The sequence below is a fragment of the Nelumbo nucifera genome, chromosome 6, assembly GCF_055504915.1.
Source record: "Nelumbo nucifera cultivar China Antique chromosome 6, China Antique-T2T, whole genome shotgun sequence".
Taxonomy (NCBI): Eukaryota; Viridiplantae; Streptophyta; class Magnoliopsida; order Proteales; family Nelumbonaceae; genus Nelumbo; species Nelumbo nucifera.
The window spans coordinates 31,720,001-31,742,647 of record NC_142654.1 but is presented as its reverse complement, the minus strand read 5'-3'; the positions used below and the strand labels follow the sequence as shown (position 1 = coordinate 31,742,647).

At 36.3% G+C, this 22,647-nt stretch overlaps 1 long non-coding RNA gene across 1 annotated transcript; it reads left to right on the top strand.

Annotated features, from left to right (window-relative positions):
* Positions 1 to 13,430: 13,430 nt before the first annotated feature.
* On the top strand, positions 13,431 to 18,288 carry LOC104598401 (uncharacterized). The gene is made up of 3 exons (XR_735376.3): positions 13,431 to 13,771; positions 13,961 to 14,027; positions 17,889 to 18,288. It is a non-coding gene; the product is annotated as an uncharacterized LOC104598401 (long non-coding RNA).
* The last annotated feature ends 4,359 nt before the right edge of the window (positions 18,289 to 22,647 follow it).

Genomic DNA, 22,647 nt, shown 5'->3' with positions numbered 1-22,647 from the left:
ATAGAGAAAGGGAACCCATTAGTCCTTTCTGAGTTGAAAAAAAAAATTAAACAATATATTCATCTTCTTCTGATTTAGAGTTAGCCCAATAACCATCTGAATGAGGATGTAATTTGCAAGCTTCAATTTCAATATTGTTTGTTTAATTAAAAAAAAAAGTTAATTAATTACTCGTACGAGGCACACGGTTGGAGTTGTGATATATAACATGGACAAAATACTGTAAATATGTTCATCATTGACTATCAATGAACAGTTGAAGAGAAAAAGGAGTACATATAAAGGTTCCCACATACACAACAACCAAATTAATTAAAAGTACATCTACGTCGAAGCCAACAACATAACCAATCTCAGTTCATCTATATATATTGCTCCAAAATTAGAGAAACTTGTGTTCTTGGCCATGCTAATATCAGACCAAGGTCCACAGGGCTCGTGCCGATGCCTTCAGTAGTTTTTGACACAGGACTCAGATATAGAAGATATCAGAAGCCCCCATTAAATGAAACCTGAGAATCCCCACCCCCACACCCCTCCTGAATTCCTCCTAAAGGTTGTATTTGGAATAACATTCTAATTAAATTAATTTCCATTAGATTTTACTGAAATTCTGATCATTATTAGTTCCAAAATCCTAATGGAGCAGCTGGATTTTAGAAATCTACCTGCAGTAGATCTCAAACCAGATGCCCTAAAAAAAACCGTCACTTGAATCTTAGAAGGTCCAAGTGATCGATGGAAACAATATTCACTATATATTGGAACCTCTTCATCTTTGCATTGGGCTTTTGTCAAAAATTTTAGCCGAATTGATGAAACCTTTTTGGATATTGCATAAACAACAAACAAGGTGTGTTAGGGTTGTCATTTGTCAATTTGTAATTAATGAGCCGATGGAGCTAGCTCCATCACCCTAACCCAAGCCTCCTAGTTACAAACAAAGTTTATTTGTTTTATATATGATTACTAGGTTGATATTAAACATATATAACATTGTAATAAGTTATTAACTTTGTTCCTTAACATATATAAATTCTCAACTCAACTGAGCTTTTTCCCAACTATATGGGGTTTGACTACATGAATTGAATCTTGCTTTACCATTACACTCCCTCCATTTAATGTCTTTTCCACTGATAAATTACGGGTCTTTAAATCATTTCTTTCTTTAACAGAATCCCTTTTGAACTGCCCCTAGCTCTTTTAAATCCTTCAATGTGAATTCTATGATACAAAAATATATTTTTCAGTACATGCACATTAATCTATCTATAAATAATGCTGTAACATGAGTTCTAATTTGTTCTGCCATGCATTTATGTTTGCAAAATAATTGGTGCAATTAGTGCAACATTGAAATATTCGTGGTGTAAATTAAATTTACATCTCATTCTGCATTATGATAACAAATACCAAAAATGAGTTCAGAATTGCTCCTCTGATAGGGGGAGGGGGTTTGACCGGGTTTAGGGCCAACCTAGGTTCTCAACCCTAAGGCATATGGACCTCGAGCCTGAGCCCGAGCCAAGTCAAGGTCAAATCCTGAGTTTGCCAACCCAAGCCCAGCCCTAAGCAAACCAGATTCAACTCAAATTAGGGTTAGGCTTATTTTGGCTCTAGCAGGTTCAGTTGAGTGTGGGCAGATTGGTAAGGTTTGAAAGGCTTATTACTCAAGTTTGGCACTTCTACCTTTCATTTTCGATTAATTGACCAATTTCAAAATACATAGAATGCATAATATACTTGTCTTTATATTTGTTTTTCATCCTTTTTCAATTAAAAGTTAGATACCACAATGACTGTCTGTAGGTGGAAGTTTATATATAGTAGAATTCTTAGCATCTGTTTCATTGTGATTTGTCATGAAAAGAAGGATTCCACCATAATTGTGAAATTAAGTACCTTGGAGGAATGTTGTTTTCTCTTTTTTAGTTTAACTTTCTTTTCCTTTGTCATCATTTATTTTAATATTAGATATTTATTATCACTTGTTTCACACCTTATATCTCATAAATAATTGATATTACAAAGAATGTTTGACTTTAAAACCATACCCTATGGTTTCACTTATTTTTTTTTTCTATAGCCTTCAACCAAATTTCTATTAAACCCCATGCATCACATGGGTTTTGACAATGAAGATCATTTTGAAAAAAGAAACATTATACTCTAGATTCTCTTATCTTTGGTTCCTGAAAGGATCAAAAAGTCAAAAGGGTGTTTTCATGTGGCAGATGAGCTTTCAATAGAACAAAATTTAAGACACACCTAATTAAAAATACTCATTCATAAGTTTAAAAATCATATATAGAAGTTTCCTAATTAAGAAGCTTTGAAATAAACCAATTAATTACCATTAACCATGGATGATGATGATGATAGACATTTTGATCAATACATAATGTCCTTCTCCCTAAGTATCCCTTTCAAGAGGCGCATGTCACATCCTCGTTGGCCCCATGTAAAGTTTCTAACAAGGATTTCTATAAAGGTGATTCCAGCTGGTCCAAAATGCATGCTCCTTGAAGAAGAAACACTTTTAGCCGGGCCAAACCAGAGTTTGATGACTCGGTTCTAGTTGTATTAATTTTCCAAGTTTTCCGGAGTTGGATTTAATTAACCCGGTCAAGTGATAAGGTGGTATGAGGTCGAGTCGGGTTGGCTGAGATTAGAGTTGACTCGTTGAGTTTAAAGATTAAAAGTTAAAACACTTTTTGAGTGACAGGAAAGGATTATGCTTTCCGACAACACCATCTTCATAAAGCATAATCTTGATATTCTGAAACTTTTTCAAGTAAAGGAACTGTTTGGCTCACACTTGACATACGGATCCGACATTTTCATGATTTCGAGTGAAGATTTCTAAGTTGTAATAAGTACAGCGCTAACAAAATACAAAGGCCACGGCTTTGTGTCCCTCCCTCTTCCTGAATTCCATGCCAGGAATCCTGGCTTTTCACCCCCCATTGTGTAGCCCATTCGCATCGCAAAAGAAAATATTTATGGCTTTTCACCTCCTATCCAAATTGAATGATGAATCAATCTCATAGGTCTTCTTCCCATATCTCATGATGGAAGGGTCTGTGGGATTAGATTTTTGGTGGGTCCCCATTTTATTCCATCTTTGTCTCTGGTATCCGACTCATGGCCGGCTGCTCTCTTCTACACTACTACTGTTCATCAAAAGTTGGGATTAAACAAATTAAGTCTTCACCAACTTTTCCAACAGGCAAATGTAAACCCTATCATTTCTATTCGATTGAGGGAGTGAGATCGATGTCCTTTGGGCTTGAATGTGGGGAAAAACTTTGTATTGGGAGAATTTTTGGGAATGCCACGTTATCCTAAGAATGAATAAATTAGTAATTATATCTTAATTTATTTTTACTAAAATCTAAAGCATAGGCATGAATAGATGAACGGCCCAAAACATCCAGAAACTGTCTCAACAGCCTATACTGTTGGGCCCCAACAGACAAAGTTAGCACGCCCCCAAACATCTCATCCTTAGAGAAATTAAAGGGGTTAAAAGAAATTGACCCATGAGCAGAAGAGATAGCTTTATTTGCAATCTAATCAACCGCTTGATTTACCTTCCTTTACACATACCTATAGTACCTATTAGAGGACTGCACACTCCAACTTGTCAAGCAGTCTGAAATGATGTATTAACTTGCTTAAATGAATTATATATAAAGACCCTTTATTAATAAGCACATTATTAATGTGGGTTCAGAAAATGCAGATCAAAACACAAAGTCTAAAGTCTGGACTGCCGGCTTAGGTATGAAACCAAGAGTAGAATTTTGGGACTATTACATTATTGTTCAATGGAAACGATTCTCAATGGGTTGTGTAAAAATAGAAATAAAAAATCTATGCTATATTCAAGCATCCACTAAATAGCAGAGAATTGACCATTCTTAGGGTACACTCTGGTGTCAGTCACAGTCCCACAATATATAGAATATTCCAATCCTGATCAAGTGGCTTATGACCCTGGTCGTAGTGCCATGGAGTATTCCACAACTTCCTTTACATGGTGGCCGTGTGGCAACTTTCAGGCTCTATGGGGATATGAGTACTGGGACGGGTTTAAATGGCAGACCTCTCTTGACCCATGCTATTAGATCGGGTCTGGGGCATCCTTGGTCAGTTGTAGGATAGAGTCTGTGTTAAATGATGAGTCTGGGCTACATTGAGTGCATCTTTGTTCAGATTTATATATGCAAACTTTTGTTAATACTAGTAAGTATATATGCATGTGCTTTTGCAAATAATAATATTTGATGGTGATGATGATAATAAATAATGTTTTTAAAATTTTTTATAAGTTTTTATAATTTTATGTCTATAAAAATTATTTTTATTTGTTATATTTAGATTTGCATTTTTTATACTTTTGTATTTTTATTTTTTTATTTTTATTATTGTTTAATTATAACATTAATGATTTATACATTTGACCTATTGACTCACCACCAAACAGAAAATTAACTCCATTTTTTAAAGATAAATATTAAACATTTTATTAAAAGGAAAATGAGGATTTACAACAGAACCCACACGATTCTGGACTCACCCTAAAACAAAAACTGAAAACCTTTGAAACCTGAACCACCTGCCCATCCAACACCGCAGACCACCCCCTTGACCCTTGCCAAGATAGCCTAAAAGCCCTCCCCAAAGCACACCCACCATCTCTTACTCGGACCAGAAACTCAGTCCATCACAGCCACCCCCACCTATGAATTCCTTCCTATCCTTCCCCTTCCTCTAGAAGCACTGCGATTTCTTAATTATTTATCCAGTTTCACTGAGCAATCCACTTGCAACTCAGCTAACCTTCTTAACCTCCTCAGCTCGCCCCTCCATTTTGGGTAGATTTTAAATTTTATTGTATTCAATAAAAAATAATTATTATTTGTCACACTTATTTTTTTAATATGGTCAGTTAATATAAGATTTAATGAATGAATGGGAGTTGATGATATCCTAAATATAAGACTTAATAATGAGAGAATTGACGAGAAACAAAGTAGTAGTTCAAATTACATTTTGTATCCTCACAATTAGAGAGAGATTAAATTCAAAAATAGGGATATTCTAGTCAAGGATAGATTCCATGAATGTTAATGGGAGTTAATAAATATAAGACTTAGCGAAAAGGATTTGAATGGGGAGAAGTGTAGTTTAAATTACATTTAGCTATGTCCTTACAATGAAAGAAGGACCAAATTCAAAAATTGAGGCATTTTAATCAAACAAAAGTTTCACACTCACTTATACTTTTAATAGTAGTACATAGGATATATTCAAAATATGATTGCTAGCTGTTATTGTTTCATTGTGGGGTCGAAAGGGAGTTGCAATGAATGAGTTTTTCATCACTGGCATGTCCCTCTTTAATAGGACGTAAGTAGGAAACTGCTGCAACCATTATGAACTCAATATCTAGCTTTTGGCTTTTGGGGTCCTGACTCCTATGACTAAGGCTTAGTTTGGAAAGAATACAAATACAAATATGTACAGCACAAATTCATACAAAATATAAGATTTTAGGCTCTACATATTTGTATTTGTATTCCTTCATGGAGCCTAAAGAGTAAAGCCACGTTTGCGACTATTAGATCAAGATGAATTTTCTAGTAATAAACAAAATTTCATTATTATAATAATTTGATTCTTTTTCACTTTTTGTATCGATTATTTGATTTAATGAATTGCATATCCATATATTTAGGTACCCATCTCAATCATTAAGACACCATGGTTTTATGAATTCACATATACACATACATGAATTCATATAGATATAGTAGCAAATATGCACGTAGAAAAATATTTTTTTTTTCTTTTTAATTCAAAGACAGTTTCCTAATCTAAAACACTTTCCTTCATAGTAGTAGTAGTAGTATAATTTTAACCTTCAAATTAGTATTTTTATTAAAAAACTAATTTCTTCATGTCTCAATAACCATATGACTATGAGTGAAAATAGTGATAAATCAAGCTAAAAGTGCCAACAAGAAACCAACAACGGTGTCTTTGGTCAAATCATCATATTTCACCATAGAAGAATAAACCTATGTGCAAAATATTTGGAATTCGAAGCTCCAAAACCACCTGTTCCTAGAGAGCATAGATCTCCTGGAAGCAAAAATTGTGTACGCACGCACGCTGAGAGCATTACATCCAGCCACATACCAGGAATATCTTATGTATTTGTATATTAAATGTTTAAGTGTCTTGCTTTGATGGTGTATACACGATTTTTGCTTTGAAGAAATCTCATCTTGTACCACATTTTAGAGCCCGATTATGCCATAGTACATCCTAAATTTGGTGGTGCTTGTTTGAAAAATAAATGCTTAAGAGCAATTGGTGAAAAAAGCACTTATTTTAAACAGGGGTAATATAGGTAATTTCAAAATAACATGGTGGGCCAAGATAGACCAAAAAGGAAACAAGCACTTATTGAATCAATAAGCACACATAAAAATAAGCCCAAAATTTGGGCTTCTTAAACAAGTCCTTATTCTCATAATAAGCATTTATTTCTGACTTATTTTCCTAATACAAATAAGTTTTTATTAGTATGGTCACGACCCAAATAAGTACTTATTTTTAAGTACTCCCAAATTTAGCCTTGCCAAACAGTATTACTTAATATTAAGTTAAGGAAGAAAAATGAGCTAAGATTAAATAGCATGATCTAGAAGTAATCCATTAAACTTAGGGGATGTTTTAGTAGTGCCCCCAAATGTTTAGACTGTGTGTGAGATGGATGAAATTAATATATTAGGCTTGTCCAAAGTTCCCTCCAAATTCGAATCTAAACCAGAGATCATAACTCTCAACATGTTACTTCAAGCCCTTATATTATATACTTATTAGATTGTTGGCATTGTAGATCTTCCCCTATGTGCAGGTTATAGAATCATGCATGATTTCCCAGTCTCTTGTTATTTCTTGATTCTTTGGTTCACTGCTATAGCAAAAAGATGGCTGTCCTGTTATTTCAAAAAGCTAGAGGAATAATCTTTCCTACCCTTTAATTAATTAGTTTGGACTTTGGATATAAACTTAAAGGCTATATAAGTAGAACTCGTACATCCCATTTTAATGGGGGTCACCCTTGATCAATGGAGGGTAACTTTTCCAGTTCAGATTGTTTATTAGAAAGGTGACACCACATGTTTAGTGGCCTAATACAGTAGAGATTCCTTATACCCACCGTAGATAGGTCATTTCATGGGTTCTCCACAATTCTTTTCGACATGATATCTTGCATATATAGGAGATATATCAAAAGTACACAATAATTTAGAAACAGAGAATCTGCATCTATTACTCTTTTCTCTGAATAATTAGTGCATGTAGTTGTTGATGAATTGAATGTTCATCAACTCATACTAAATGGGTCACTCATGCCCACAGATGATAAGAACAAAATACCTCCTTTTGTGGGGTCATTGGACAACCCACTGTCTTAAAACATAGAATCTGATGATCATTTTCAGTAGAAGCTTTACTCATCTGTCTTTAAAAAGGTGATGGGTCCCATGCTTCACCCCACAAGGCTCATGGTTTAAACTTTAAAGTTAAACCATGAAAAAGTTGAGGAATTTTCCTCAACTTTATGTATCTCTCTTATAACAAATCAAACATAGCAAAGTTACACATTGGATGCCTAAGCATTTAAATGTTTTAATTTATTTTTAGCAGTAAAAATCTGATTCTTTATGCTTATATACGTATATTATTAATTAGAATACACATGCATGTAAGCCCAAGCCCATGCATGTTTCACGTACCGACCAGCTTGGACTCTCTCTCTCTCTCGTTATGGTCACTTTGTTATAACTCTTCCAATTTTACTCGTACTCTTGTAATTATTCATCACTTTGTTGATAATTTCACTCTTTGTGCAAAACCAGTTCCACACTTCCATTAAATCATGTATAGTGAGTGATATATTGGGTTTGAATTTTTGTCTCAGCCCAATAAAGGCCTTCCTTCTCAATCATGGCATCCTTCTTCGTTGTTACTCCTCATTGTCGCTTGGGCTTTGCAGTTTCAAGCTCATCTCCCTCTTCATTTCTGGGGCAAATGCATTCTCACTGCTTTCCAATTCATCAACTGAACCCCAACCCCTATTTTTCATTGGTGAACTCCCCGTGAAACATTGCTTGGGAATTCACCTCTCATTACCCGCTTTAAGTGTTTGATTACCTTTGCTTTGCATCCATTGGACACCTTTCACAAGATAAATTTCTGCTCTAAAGTTTAGGAATGGTCTGCTTTACATACATACATATAAATATAAATATTTATATATATATATATATATATAATATTTTTACTTTTGTGTATAATAATAAATATTATATAATATTTTATTTTTTATAGGAAGCTTGGCTCACAGTCAACCCAAGCTTGAATGTACAAACTTTTGAGCCAAGCTGAATTCAAGCTCAAGTCTCTAGCTCAAATTGAGCTTGAGTTCGAGCTCGAGCCTCACATTCTTTTGGTAAGTCGAGCTCCACCCCTACCCATGCACAAGTCCACCAAAGAGCATAAGGCGGCTCCTTCTTATCTCAACATGCTGCTTGGTTGCCTCCATCATCATCTTCTTCTTCATGTGGTACACTCTACCCAATCTCCAATTACATTTCCTACTCTAACATTAAACCTAAACGTATGACGCCTTTATTTTCTCCTTATCTACCCATGTTGAGCGCAACACCTTCTCTGATGCCATCAAGGACCCTAAGTGGCGTAATACCATGTTCGTAGAGATTAAATCTTTAAAAGCCAACTACACTTAGACCCTCATTGATTTGCCTCCTAACAAGTATGTCATGGGTTGTAAATGGATCTACAAAATTAAATATAAGTTTGATGTACCATTGAGAGGTACAAGGTCCACTTGGTTGTCAAAGGTTTCGTACAAGCCAAGGGCATTTACTATATAGAAACCTTTGCACCATGGTTTTTAAAACTGACTGGTGACCGAACCGGTTAGGGGTCCGGTTATTGGGTTGAACGGTCGACCTGTTTTGACAAAAAAATAAAAAAAAAAAATTGAAAAATGGTCAAAACGGTTCAAACAATTAACCAGCTGGTTCAGCGGTTTACTGACCAACATCAACGGTTTTTGGGAAAAACAGAACCGGTCAGGTGACTGATTCCCGGTTTTTCCGATCCGACCGTCCGGTCTGGTCCAATTTTGAAAACCATGCTTTGCACCAATAGCAAAGATGGGCACCATATGTTGTATCCATAGTTACAAGAATAAAAATTTGGTCTATCTTCCAAGTAGACATCAACAATGTCTTATTGCATCGTGACTTCAAAGAGGACGTCAACATTAGATGCTCTCAATGCAAGTTTTGTCACCTCAATAGATGCTTGTAATATCTCACCATCACGTGTCCAAATCTTGTATATACACAGTTAGCCACCTCAACCAATTCCTAAGTGCAGATATCTCACCATCACGTGTCCAAATCTTGTATATACACAGTTAGCCACCTCAATCAATTCCTAAGTGCAGCATACAAAACCTATTACATGGAACTCCAAGAAATAATCCATGGTATCTCACTGCTTAGCTGAAGTGAAATACCATTCCATGGCCAATACCGCCTATGAGATCCAATGGCTCACCTATCTACTTCATGACTTGGGGATCTCCACACAACCCACCATTCTCGTCTATGAAAACAATGCTTCTCTCTCTATAGCTAGCAACTCTAGAACAAAGCACATTACAATTGACTGCCACTTCATTAGAGAGAGAGTTCAATTTGGCCTCATCAAGTCAATGCATGTTTCCTAAAATGCTCAAGAGGTAGATGTCTACACCAAGGCATTGGATAAAGGCACCTTCTATCATCTTACATGGAAGTTTGTCCAATCCATGTACACTCCTAGTTCAACCTGAGAGGAGTATTAGAATACACATGCTTGTAAGACCAAGCCCATGCATGCTTCACATACTAACCAACTACACTTGACTCTAACTCTAACTCTCACCAAAGTCCAATCCGTGCATGTTTCACATACTGACCATCTTGGACTCCCTCTCTTTCTCTTATCTTCACTTTACTATAACTCTTCCTATTTTACTCATACTCAAAATCTTTGTAATTGTCCAACACATTGTATTTAAGCACCTGTAATGATGGTGGAATGCAAACTATCTTTTCGTCACTACAAGAAAAATGGGTTTTATAAATCATTCTACAGTGACAAGTTTAAAGTTCTGTCACTAAAAACATATTATTTAGTGACAAAGGAATTTTCCATCACCATAAAGAGATTATAGTGACGGATGGTTGAAGCTTCGTCACCAAATTGTGATTTATAATAATGGAAAATTGAATATTCGTCACAAAAAAAACATAAAATCTTGATATATAGTGACAGATAATTGTCATCCGTCAGAACTGATAAATTTATAGTGACGGGCCACTTACTCACTATCACTAAAAATTGAGTTATAGTGACGAACAATTAAATCATCGCCACTAAATGTTAAATTATAGTGACGGGTAATTGAATGTCCATCACAAAAGCATAAAATCTTGTTATATAGTGACAAACAATTGCCATCCGTCACAATTGATAAACTTATAGTGACGGGCCACTTAATCACTGTCACTAAATATTGAGTTATAGTAACAGTCAATTAAATCATCATCACTAAATATTAAATTATAGTGATAAACTATTAAATCATCATCACTAATTATTGAGTTATAGTGACGGACAATTAAATATCTGTCACAAAATTATAAAAAGTTTATTTGTAGTGATGAATAGTTTAATATCGGTCACAAAATCTTTATTTATAATGATGGGTTTATTTGTTACAAAATTTTAATTTTATCTTTAATTACGGACAATTAGTATTTTTTTTCACAATTTAATATCACAACATCTTTATTTTGGGACATTTTCTCATAATCATTGTTTAAAGGTTATTTTGTTTAAAATAAGATAATGAATTAGACATTTGAATTATTGAATTGATTTATTTGAACAATGGGCAATAGGTTAAACATTTAGATATTTAAAAAAAAAAAGTTTTGGTAAAACTCCATTTAAGTTCTATGTAGGGATATTCTTAAGTCAAGTTTTTATAGGCCATTAATAGCTTTTAATGATGTGGAGGCTTGATTGGCCCATACATTATGCTTAATAATATGTCTAGGGCTTGGTGTTCCAGCTAGCTAGCCAATGAATTAATAAATTATATGAAAAAGAAATATGAAATGTTAATTTATTTTTATAATCAAAATTATAGAAACATATGCAAATTTTTTTCTAAATTCATAACCAAAAAGTATACCATATATTTCTCTCTCTCTCTCTTTCTCCCTCCCCCCCCCCCCTTCTCTCTCTCTCTCTCTCTCTCTCTCGATATATATACATACATATTAGCAAGGTCTCGTGTGATGCATGGTAAAATTTGAAAATCAAATAATAAGATCGAAGGAAGGTAATTCATAGTAACATAATAAATGCATAATTACTGTTAATTTAAGGCTAATTAAACCATAATTATTGTTAATAAATTATTATTATTTTGTAATTAAATTTAAATAGTAGTTGTTAGTTAATAGTAAAATAAGTAAAATACTGTTTATGATAAGTAATTGAATGGCAATGGAGTGGGTTCAGGGCAAAGACCATATTCCCCACCCCGACCTTAACCACTATCAGGGATAAAAGTTACCCTCCATCCCTAATCCCTAACAAATACGAATTTCCTATGGTCCACGTTAGCTACCCTCTCCTTTCTCCAAACCCTTCCTCCTTAACTCTCTCTCCTTTCCCCTTCCCACCACTCCCATTTTGCCAACTCAACACCCTTTCTCTTCATTTCTTAATTAAGATAACAAAATTAACCAATTCACTATTATTTATGTAATTGAAGTTAATTAAAATTTTTAATTAAAAGTATTTTTGGAAAATTGATTCACTTAAGCTAGAGAAAATTTTAAAACATAAATAATATTTTTAATATATCTTGATATATATATATATATATATATATATATATATGTATATATATATAATCGGGGTCGGGGCAAGGCAGGGACTTCACTCTCTATACCCATTCCCATCCTCAATTAGGGATCCCTATTAATTCCCATTGTGTCGGGGAGGACGAATACCTAGCAAGGATGGGGAAATTGCCATCCTTAAGTAATTTTTTTAATTAAACAATCTAACTAAGTTTTATTAAGAAACCTAATAAAGTAAAGGTTTAATGTGTTAAAAATTCAATAAATTAATTAGTGTAAATTAAGTAATTATTACATAAACTTATAATTAACCATTTTAATGTTAATTGTGTTAATTATGTAAACAAAATTAATTAAATTAATTAGTGTTAATTATGTGAATAATTGGTGCTATACAACCCAATAATTGGGGAGATCTTATAGGTAATATATTAAGTTAATTAAGGAATTGAGAGAAGGGGTGCTGAATTGGTAAAATGGGAGTGGTGGAAAGGAGGGAGGAGAGAGAATCAAGGAGAATGTAGGGTGGGGGTAATAGAGCAAGGGGAGGCATAGTGACATGGACTGTCTTTTATATAGATAGATAGATAGATATATATATAGAGAGAGAGAGAGAGAGAGAGAGAGAGATGTTTAAAAAGTTTGAACTCGACCCTAACTCCAATTAAGTAATAAATTATATGAAAAAGTATAAAATGTTAATTAATTTTATAATCAAAATTATAGAAAATATGCAATTTTTTCTAAATTCATAACTATATTATACCATATAGTTCTCTCTCTCTCTCTATATATATTATAAAATATTATACAAATAGTTTTGTTCAAGTCAATATTTTTCAAGCTAATGGTAAATTTGAGGTTGACCTAAACTATAATTATGGTTGGTTCACCATTTTATCAATCTAACTAACCAAGTCAAGGATAGTTTGCAAAACAATGTTACATATATAAATATTGGTTTAAAATTCCAATTAATTTTTATTTTTATTTATTTAAATTATATTTAAAAAGATTATATAAATGGAAAAATTTAAACTAATTGGTAAAAATTAAAATCTATTTTATATCGATTTAAATTAATTAATAAATTTGTTATGTATTAATTAATATATTTAAATTTGTTAAATTTAGAATGCCATTTATAATTAGTTAATAAACTTTTCATTTCAAAATAAAACTATGATTAATAAAATTAAAATTTAAAATCAAATTTAACTATAATTTAATATCCACTTAAAGTATGTTTAAAAAATGATTAGATAATATGTAAGATTAATTAATAAAAAACTTTTGTTTTTGTTTTTGGTTGCAAGTGAATCTCCCGCTCCATAGCCCCGGCGGTAAAACTTTTATTTTAAAACAATCAAAATCTACCGCCTCCTTGACCCTTCACTTTCCCTCTCGATATGCAAGGAAAATTATAGTGTTTGGTTTGAATATGCAACAAACATAAAACCCTTTTCTCCTCCTTCACATATACCCTTTTCTATTTCCCGCCCTCTCTGTATCTCCATCTCTCTCTCTCTCTCTCGACCTTCTCACCACCCAACAACACTCAACCAATGACGCTAGCATCATCAGGTGAAACTCTCTCTCACTCTCGGATTGCCCCTCACTGGTTTGGTTGTCTTTGCTCTCCACCAGACGACACAAACCAATCACATCGACCTCAAGGCATGGGTTAATATTCCAGTTACTCCAATTGCCTCTCATCCATACATACTAAGGTAAAAATCTCTCCCTATTCTGTATGTCGTGGGTGGTTGATTCTTGCAATTTTGAAGGAAAAAATGGTGGATTGAATGTACAAAACACGTCAAAATCTATATCCTTCCTAGTTAAGAATTAAATCTATGCTTCCTGTGCAAGGTTTTGGCGTTGTTTTTCTCATCCTTCAATCTTCTTCACTTCTTCAGATATACCTTATCACTCATTCCCTACTGTTAAGTTAAAATCTCCATATCGAAACCAAAGCTTCTCGAGGTACCTCCTTTTCTTCTCTTTCACTCCAAAAAGAAAGCTAATTAAGATTCTATACGGTTTTAGTTGAAGTTAGGGTTTCGTATAGAGTGAATTGTCTGCCCAAAATTCATTTCTTGAATTTGAAAACGGCTTTTCCTCAATTGATGTTTATTGAAATGAGATTCGATTACAATAATGATGGTTTGGTGCTATTATAATAGCTTTGTGTGTGCTTGAATTTGTTGTTTAGTTGAGATTTTTTCGAGACTGCACTTCTATAATTATAATTTGATTTTTGAGGAAGTGTTTAATTATTTTACATTCATGAATTCCATTGACTTTAGTTGCTTATTCTTCATTTCTGCTTCACTGTGTTCTAGTATAATAATTGTGTAACTTGCATACAATTTGTTGACGTTGGCTAGGAGTTCCTATTTTTTAGTTTTCTAGGAGATATTCAGATTATATCCTCCTGGGAATGATAGAATTCGTTCCTAGTTTTCCAGGCTAGACCAGTTTTATTAATTTTACAATCAATTATACATAATTGTGTAACTAAAAACTGCAATACACCTATATCATAACAAAAAGGAAAGGGATTGCTATATTGGAACATATAGCAGTGGCAAACCCCTAGTTGGCAATAGGGCCCCAAAACCTCCAACAGTGACAGAAATGCTTAGCATCTCAAATAAGACCTTATCATTATGTTGTTTTTCCCCAAACAGGTCAAAGATAGCAGCACTGATGCACCTTTATTAAGACCATATCTATCTTCCTCTCTCAGGGGGTGGGCAGGGGGAGAAGGGATGCTTGTGTCCTATTGGGGTGTCAAGTTGGCTCCAACAAAGCAAAGAAATGCTTCAAAATTCTACTAATGAATGGGTAGGATATTAGCAAATAAAAAGTGATTTTATATGTTAACTTACAAATGCATCTATAGGATATGGGGCCATCTAAGTCTACTTTTTCTAATGCATCTCATAAACAAATGAACTACCTCCCAATGGAATGCCTCAATCTGGGTGGAATTTGGCTTGAAAAAATTGCTTTCACAAGAAATGTTGTGAATTAGATTGTCTTTATGAAATAGTATACATTTATCCTCAACTGATTTGAATTTTAGGTAGCTGATTTAAAGTTTAAATAGTACACACCAGCTGATTGATAAATCACCGTACTGTGAATAGTGGCATTTGAGTTAGAGTTCCAATAGTCTTGAATTTTTGGTTGGATAGTGTATTTCTTGTTTTTAAAGCTGAACCCAATAGTCTTGAATTTCTAATTTGACATGGTGCACAAGGTGAGCCTGCCTTTCCGTGGTATGAACCCACAGAATCCATTTAATGTGGATTGGTATGAATATACGGATCCATTCCATGAAAGCTTTAAAGGATGTTTGAAATCTTTTGGTATTTATTCCAACTAAATAATAGTCATCTATATCAGGAACATGTCTTTTGAAAAGCATCTTTCTATTGGTTATAAAGATAAAATTATTTTCTAAATAAAACCAAAAACTGTTTCACCAATTAAATACTAGCATCTCTCTGTCTAGATCTTATCTAGACCTTCAACTAATATGGTAGGATCAGGGAGAGTTGCTAATTCTGCGTTCTCTCTATCATATCATGCCGTCTTCTTCTTCTTGTATTGCTCCTATCTGTATGAAAGTATTTGTCATTAGAAATGAAATAAGAGCCCCCCTGCTACCTTTTCTCCCTTTCTTTTGATACTGTTTCCAATTTCACATATAATATTGTTATAATATTACCTTCAATAATCTATCTTTATTATTGAAGCAAACAACCAATATTTCTTTTTGGATATTATGATGAGCTTGTAGCATATATTTGACTGAAGCGAGCAACCAAAGAAACCATTTCTTATTAAAATCATTATTGGTTTTTTTTTTCCAAAAATAGTCTACTAGATGGACTATATTTTGACTATCAAAGTAGCATTTAAGATTACTGACGATATAGAGCCCGATATATATGATTTGATGGTAGAGAGGTATTTCAGTGGAGGTTTTCAATGTTACTATTTGTTTATGGTTAATGCAAACATGGCTAGATTTAATAAGAAAAGCAGAGGATGGTGGGTTGGATGCTATAGAGACTTACGCTTTCTAGAATGCATGTGATCTTACAGGTTTTATTTTTTCTAATAAATATTTGTCTTTCAAGTAAATTTTATTTCATACAATATATTCATAATTTTATATTTCTTTTTACAGTAGATTTTTCTAGCAACTTAGATGTTATCATGTTCTCAACACTGTCGAGGATGCCAAATTATATATTCTTCATATCTGTAACATCAGTCCTGTCATTTGATATGGACAAAAGTTGTTAGAATCTCTACAGGTAATCTTTATCAGTCTAAGTGGGGACATTTGAAGGAGTTTTCATATTGTCTTCAAATCAATGGAAAAGGTGTTTACCTATAGAGATGTGTCTGATATTGATTTTGGAAAGAAAAATTCAACATTCCATCTAAGAATATTTTCAAGCAACTCAATAGATTTGGCATCTCTCCTATGGTTAATTATAAGCCAATTGCATCCTATCCACCAGTGAAATGATGTGTCAGATACTATTTTACCCACTAAAAGGGACTCAAGGAAACGCTGGTTGATCAGCACCAAATTACAAAGGTCTCTCTAATTTGAAAAATATGATCCATCACTTGGGATTTGTTTTGGATTGAATTTTGGTTTAAATCTTGACAAGGAAACCTTGTTTCTTTACAACTTTCAACCTTTGTAGCAAATATGGATAGATAGGAAAGTTGAAATATAGTCAAGTGTCATGCCTGCTGCATGGGTGAACATATCTCTAGTGGAGCTAATACCAATGTTAGATGAAAAACAATCATATCGGAACAACTTCTGTATCCAGCATAACCCCAGCATTGGAGCTTAGAGGTTTCCTTAATGGGAAAGCAAAAGCCAATACAACTACTATTCCTTTTGAACTCTAGGTGCAGGTATTGTTTGCTTATATTTCCCTTCAACATTTAGATGATTTTTTCTTCTCCATGCCACTTGTCTCATTTATGTGAAGCAAAACTTATTGTCATGCTCTATATGTCATGTGGATAAGGATACTGGTGTGAGTGCTAAAATCTGATATGGGTTTAATGTGTTGGACCCAAGAAAACATTATTGACATGTTCTCTATGTACTGATGCTTTCTCCCTTTGAAGTTGGCTATCCCTATGTAAGTGGATGGGTCTATACTTATTGTTTACTCATTTATTTTAGGAAGAGACTGATGAACTTGCAATGAAAGTTGAATCCTTAAGTGTTGAGAATATAGCCTTTAGATCTGAATTGTTGATTGGCATGGAATTCAAAGAAATTGAAGCTTCGAAATGCTACCTGATGCTAATTTCTCCCTTATGATCAATTTCAGTTTAGATTCATGAGTGCATTTGACAGGTTAAGTCTAGTACTTAGGTCCTGGTTTATTAGGAAAGGTAGTGATTGAACAGATTGTTGTGGAATAGCCCATCTAACATGCATGTTTTAGGCTAAGGCCATGGCTTTTTCTTTGTACCAGATAAAATGAACAAATATTATTCTTCCTTAAAAGTAGACAACATGCCACATTCCATTAGCAATTTATTTCTATGACCTTCGTGAATGTGTATTCTTTGGACCTTCCTCTGGCCATTTCTAATGGTTATCAACTCTATGAAAGCCTATGAAATTTGTATTTTAGAAAATACAAAAATGATTGAATCATCAAACCCAAAAGCCTTTTAGTGATTTATCCAGCAATGGGGTTTTAAGCTCTCTTATTTGGGCCATTTGTTAAACTGTTATTTTTTATTCTTAACAGTTTTACTTAAGTCATTTCTTGGTTGCATTTTTAGGTGGACCTCTTTGTTTATCATTCTCAAGTAATGGATGTTGAATACATAAGAGGCTGCATCTTTTGGATCGAGACACATTGAATCAAATTTTTACTTATTGATTGTATTGTTAAGCAATTTGAAAATTGTAATATATATTGAACACATAGCTTCATGTAAATTTTACTTGAGATGTAATTATCTTTTATAATATCTTTTAATAAAAATTTATGTGCAAATGGATAAATTAGAGGTTTTATTAATTTAAATAAATGACCATTGCGATAAACAAAATTCAATATAAAAAATACATATAACAGTGTTCACCTTGCTTTATAAAAGTGGCATAGTGACGGATTGAAGGTCTTTACTATAAGCATACATTTAGTGACGTTTTGATAATTTGTAGTGATGGTCCTAAATCGTCAATATGGGAAGGATTTTGGATTTAGTAATGATTTAAAAATGTTATTAAAACTTTTATCAAAAGTTTTTGATATGATAATAGTGACAAAAGTGGTTGTTACTATTATACACTTGTCTATAATGATGGGCATATTCGTTACTATATCATATTTTAACAACGGTTATAAAATGATTGTCACTAAAACATACATTAATAGTGACTACCTCGAAGTCTGTAGGGCGGTTACGTAGCATTTGCGGGATTTGAGCCGATGACCTCGTGTCACCCCGACCCCAAAGGCTTGACCTCCTCACCGTTGAATCCCACGAGTGGAGTGTTTGCGGGTTTTAGGTCGTTTTCCTGGAGCTGTAGCTGATCGAAGGCCGTCTTGAAGAGAATATCTACCAAGCTGCTCGAATCGACTAGGACGCGTTTGACATCGAAGTCATTGATTTTGATCTTTATGACGAATGCATCATCATGGGGATAATGGATCCCTCGCGCATCGTCTTCGGTGAAGAAGATTGATTCCTCCATCTTGGGCCGCTTCGGGGGGTTTTCCCCGGCGGCCTCGCGGGTTGATGATCGAGCTGCTGCTAAGGTGTAGCCTACGATGATTGATTCTCTGACAATTACATGGATGGTCCCCTGGACTGGTATCTCGTCAGAGGTTGCCTTTGTGGTTCCTCTGCTTGTCTGTTGGACTCAGGAGTTTCCTTACTCTACTCCCCGTGTCGAGTTGCTTTATTACTATTATTATGTTGTACAAAATTTCTCAAATATCCATGACGGAAAAGTTCTTTTATCTCGTCGCGGAGATTCTTACAATTTTCGGTACTATGACCGTGATCTCTATGAAACTACAATACAAGTTTTTGTTCCTAACATTGGGATTGACCTTAAGCCGAGGTGGCTATTTCACATATGGGGTGTCCTTGGTTGCCATGAGGATCTTGGCCCGTTTCATGTTGAGGGGCGTATAATCCCTTTCTGCTGTCAGAGCTCAGAAAGGCTGAATTGGCTTTGCCCCCCGAGCTAGGTCCTTATTCTTCTTGCTGTCACTTGGAGCTTGAGGCTCCGGTTCCCTTTTTCTTTTTTCTAGGGCCTGTTCACCCTTCTGGTTGATCTCCTCCTTTGTCCCTATGAACTGATTTGCTAATTCGAGGAACTCGGTCACGGTTTTGGGTTGGTTGACCACCACGTGCCACCTGAACTCTTTGTGGATAATGCCCTCCTTGGCCGCAGTGAGCCGAACTATAGGGTCTAGGTCGGATATCTGCAAGCAAGCGTCATTAAACCGCTTGATGTAGTTCCGAATGGACTCTCCTTCCCTCTGGACTATGTTGAGGAGGCTTTCTTGGATCTTCGGGCACCTCTTACTAGTGATGAAGTGGGAGGTGAAGACCTGCACGAACTGCGCCTAACTCCTTATTGAACCCGGTGCGAGGTTTCGGTACCAAGTGCGGGCTACTCCCTTGAAAATAGTGGAGAAGGCCATGGACATGCAAGACTCACTCACCTTGGCCAGATGCATCTGGGACTGGAAGGCGTCGACGTGATTGTTGGAGTCAAAGGACCCATTGTACTTGTCCAACGAGGGGAGCTTGAAGTCCCTTGGCATGGGGACAACGAGGAGCTCCGGGGATAGAGGGGAGGGGACCGAGAGAAGTGGTGTAGCTTTTACCTCTCCCGAACTTGCTTCCACTTTGCCTCTAAGCTCGGGCAGATTGTGGGAGGTGGCAGTTCGGTGAGCTCGGCGACGTCTCCGCTGCTTCTTGGCCGGCTCGGCGTTGGTGTTGTTGGCCTCGGTGTTACCGAGCTTGATGGGCCCAGGGGGAGGCAGGGACGACTGTCGGTAGCTGCGAACAGAGGGACCCTGTTCTAGGTCGTCGACTAGCCCTTCGAACCGATTCTCTACAAGCAGAGGTTCGAACTGCAAATGCTGAGGTGACACCGGCTTGGCCGACTAGGAGGCCCCCGTCCTGACTGCAGGCCGCGAGACGAGGGTAGGGAGCCTTTCCTTCCTTCCATGAGACGATGCCGAGGTCTCTCCTTGGCGGGAAGGGAATTCACTACGGTGGTGAGGCTCGGTCGGCTGTGTAGCCGGATGTTGGGGAGGGAGTGAAGGAATTTGTTGCTGATACTGATACTGGGACACTTGGTGGAACACTTTCTCCTTGTGGAATTGAAGTTGTTGGAATTGTTGCATTTGGGCCTGCATGGCTCGCATGCACTGAATCAGGTCTTTAAACTGACCTTGGCTGGCCATCGGAGGGAGGATGGTGGGTTCAGCAAAGGTTGTTCCAATGGTAGAGGGTAATGGAACGGTCACGGGTGCCACCGTTAGGGGCACATTCAGACTAGGTACCCCGTCCACAGAGAGGGTGGCAGTGAACTGCCCGGTGCAGACAGTGGGTAGCTGGAGTTGTTCCTCTGGGGTGTTCCGGCGTCTGGAGTTGCTGGAGGAAGCCATGGTGATTATGAGTTCTTTGAGGGAAGTTTCACAGAAGTTAGAGGAAGGCCTTTTGAAGCGTTCCCACAAATGGCGCCAAATGATGCTGCACAATCTGGGCACTCCTACCTGGCTGAGAGTTGGCTCCTAGCTGTGATGGATGATGACACCTTAGAGGAAGAAGAAGGTGAAGGGTCCCGGGGGGCTCTCCCGGAGGGAACACTTCGATGGCTAAGTTAGAACTCTGGGGAAAACTCAAAGAAGATACAAAGAGTTAAGAGTGCTGAAAGTGCTAGCTTCAATACCTTTGCTTCGTGGGGGTTGGGGTTCTTTTATATCGGAGCTCGGTCACATCTGGCATAACCGCCATTGCCCTAGCCGTTACTGCCAAAGCAGGTGTGGCAGGTGCAGGTTGCTGCTACAGGCTGCTATTGCAAGGTATGGACTCGATAGACGTGCCATGCTTTTTAGAGACGACAAGCAAAACGCCGCCTGGTAAGGGATCCGAGCCCTGCCATCGGATCCGGTAGGTACAGATGTCAGGCAGGCACGGATGTTAGGCAGATCTCCCTGCAGCCTGCCAAGCTATTGTACGCCGAACCATCTGGGGTAGGTTTGCCTTGCACCGAGGTGCCCACACTGGAGGCAGGCCTTAAGCAAGTTCGAACAGGAGACTCGACGGTGCTGCCCCGAGGTGTTTCTCCCTCGGGACACTTAGCCAAAAACCGGGGTGCTTCCTTCTTAGGAAGGGAGAGCTCGGGGCCCCTTAGGAGGAGCTCGGGCCCTGAGAGGAGTTTGGGACCTGAGAGTGGTTCGGGATCTCCCACACTTGGTGGGAGTCAAGGTTGGTCGGGTGCTAGTCCCCAGCGAGTCATTTAACCTGCCGAGTGGCCAATGTTGGACTCGGCGGGTCCCTCCTGTCGAGTCACAATTGCGTTGTTAGGTTGAGTTGTTCGTCGAGGTAGGTCATGCACACATGTCCCTGTGCTACGAGGTTGGGTCAAATCACCCTCCATCAGATTAAAAAAAATAATTAATAAACTCATAAAATGCTGCAAATTAGACATTAAGATAAGTGATGGAGATTTGCTCCATAAAAATGACCATTGAAAGAAATGTAGGAAAGAAAGTAGAAGAGAGAATTTAAAAGGTAATAATGATGTAGAATAACATTGGGGTACGTAGTAAGGCTTCTAACTAAATTCTAAAATGAAAGAGCTAACCCAAAAAAGGATCAACACACTCCAAGGAAAGAACAAAGTGATAAGATATGGAAAATGGAAAAGATGATAATTGTGAAAATGATTAAAATAAAACAAAGTGACCCTTGTCCATCACCCTATACATGTCCAAAACTTGAATGCAAACCTCTTCATGGACTTAGACCCATCCAGAACGTTAACCTAGAGTTGTCCATGGACTTGGACTTGTCCAAACCTACACCCACCCATGTCAAGGGATCTGGACCTCTACAAAACTTGAACTGTTGCCCATGGACTTATACTTGTCCAAACATGAATGTAGACTTGTGCATGGACTGACTTGTCCAAACCAGCATCCAACCAAGTCAAGGGATCTAGATCTTTACAAAATTTCTACTCAAAGTTTTCCATGGACTTGGTACTTTTTCAAACATGAACCTAGACTTGTCTATGGACTTAGAATTGTCCTAAACCTACACCCAACATTATCCATAGCCCTATACCTGTCCAAACCTTACACCTAACATTGTCCATGGACTTATACTTGTCCAAAAACTGATTATGTAATCATTTAGTCATTGGCAAATACCACCTGCACTCATTGTAATCTCCATGATTTGTCTTCTTTCAACATCTGCAAGTGGGTTTGCCTGCATTGAGAATAATGATTTTATTGTGATAACACCACTGCTAGAGATCACGATAATCAAGTTATATCAG